The sequence below is a fragment of the Crocuta crocuta genome, unplaced genomic scaffold, assembly GCF_008692635.1.
Source record: "Crocuta crocuta isolate KB4526 unplaced genomic scaffold, BGI_CrCroc_1.0 scaffold3, whole genome shotgun sequence".
Lineage (NCBI taxonomy): Eukaryota > Metazoa > Chordata > Mammalia > Carnivora > Hyaenidae > Crocuta > Crocuta crocuta.
This window is the reverse complement of record NW_027529934.1, coordinates 3,337,252-3,339,549: the sequence shown is the minus strand read 5'-3', so window position 1 is coordinate 3,339,549 and position 2,298 is coordinate 3,337,252.

Below are 2,298 nucleotides of genomic sequence, written 5' to 3'. Positions count from 1 at the left end.
CATTAGAAATGCGCCAACGTGTCTTCCTTTCTTAATTGTAACACTCTCCCTGGCTGTGGGATGATGGCTGTCTGGGGAGCACAGTGGGTGCCCACCGTGACATATCTTTCAGCAGAAGAAGCACTACAGAAAGCTGGAGGAAGCCCACCCTCTTGATATTATCATCATCTATTATTGCTAATATTTTCTGAAAATGTACTATGTGCCAGAAGCTGTTCTGAGTATTTTTCAAGCATGGACTCATTCCACCTTCACTCAACACCCCTAGGAAGTGGGTGTTGTTAGGGACTGAACGTTTGTGTCCCCTAAATTCATAGTCTTGAAGCCCCAAACCCCAATGTGCCTTTATTCAGAGATGGGGGCTCTAAGGAAGTAATTAAGGTTAAATGAGCTCATAAGGGTGGGGGGGTTCTGATCTGATAGGGTTAGTGTCCTCATAAGGAGAGACACGACAGAGCTTGCCCCTCCCCCACCCCCAGCACTCACACGGAGAAAGTGCCATGTGAGGACACAGCAAGTGGCCAAAGTCTACAAGACCAGGAAGGAAACTCTTACCAGAAACCAAATTTGCTGGCATCTTGGTTATTCCAGCTTCCAGAACCGTGAGAAAATGAATGTCTGTGGCTTAAGTCCCCTGTCTATAGGGTTTTATTATGGCAGCCTGAGCTGACCTGAGACAGGCACTATCAGTATTATTCTCATTTTGTAGATGAGGAACTTGCAGGATAGGGAAGATACGTGGCTTTCTTAAGGTTATCCTGTTTGCCTTTGACTTTGGGTCCCTTTACCTCTTGGGGTCCTGCTTCTCTTTTAAGAAGCAGGTACATAGAAACAGATCAGGGGCTGTAAATTCAAATGTCAGCAAGGTTCAGGCAGATAGCAGAAACAGAGGAAGTTGGCTGAGAGGGGCCATTACAAACTGAAGAGGGCAGGCCTTTTAGAGAGGCCAGCTGCCTGTCAGCTTCAACATCTTGTTGATCAGATGGCTGGTGTACTCAGATCTACAGGTGTTTTTGTTTTTGTTTTTTAATGTTTATTTGAAAGAGGGACAGAGACAGAGAGGGACAGAGTGTGAGCAGAGAAGGAACAAAAAGAGAAGGAGACACAGAATCTGAAGCAGGCTCCAGTCTCTGAGCTGTCAGCACAGAGTCCGATGCAGGGCTCGAACTCACGAACTGTGAGATCATGACCTGAGCCGAAGTTAGATGCTCAACCGACCCGAGCCACCCAGGCGCCCCTCAGATCTACAGTTTTTCAAGACAGACTTGGAAATCTGGATCTTTTTTAGGAAATACGATTCTTCCCACATTCTGTCATGAAACAGAGTGCAGGCTGATTAAGACATAGCTATGGGCCGTGTTGGCCATACAATGTCCAGTTTGCCCCGCTCTGGACTAGATGAGTTTTCTACACACTCTTCACCTCCTGCCTCTTCACTTGGCCATGACTCTCTGCCTTTGGCAATATTCCTTCCTGTGTGCAGACTCTCAGCCCCCTGCTTTCAGGAAAGTGAGTACCACCACGATCCAGAAATGTTCTAAGGTACAGTCAGTGCAAGGAGCACTCTGTAGCCGTGGCTGAGCCATGTGACCCTGGGCCCATTTCCACTTCTGAAAATTGGCCCAATAACACCTACCTCACAGGAGTTCTGGAAGGATTAAATAAGATTGTGTGTGAGGAGGCAACTGGCCAATAATGAGTTAGTCTCTGGGGCTCAGAGAATGCTGAGTGCCTTCCACACATCATCAGGTGCCTCAGTATTAGGTGTTTGAGCTCCTTACAGATAGGGACCTGGTGGCTTCCGTGGCCCTCATGTGCTGGAAATGGAAATGACTGGCTGAGCTCTGAAAGGCAGCAGAAGGCCTTCTGGAGAGCCCAGGGGCCTGGCTGGGAGGTGGGGGACCAGAGATTCCATGCCTGGAAGACAGGACCAAACAGCCTCCTCTGCTCTCCAGCGTTTGGAGGCATAATTAATAAAAGTTTGTAATAATGCTCTGGAAGTTCTACTTGGGCTTAATAGCTGCCTGTAAAAATTCCAGTAGGTCCATTTTTAGCTGGGGCGAGTGAGGGTTAAAAACTCTCCAGACCGTCCAAACTACTCCCTGTGAGGGGCACCTGTGTGGCTCAGTCGGTTGAGTGTCCAACTTCAGCTCATGTCATNCAAGCGAAAGTCAGACGCTTAACCGACTAAGCCACCCAGACGCCCCTAAATAACACATTTTTAAAAATTAAAAAAAAATACTCTCTGTGAGACATTCAAGAGTCTCTCATGGTTTGCCTCTCTCCCTTTCCCCCACC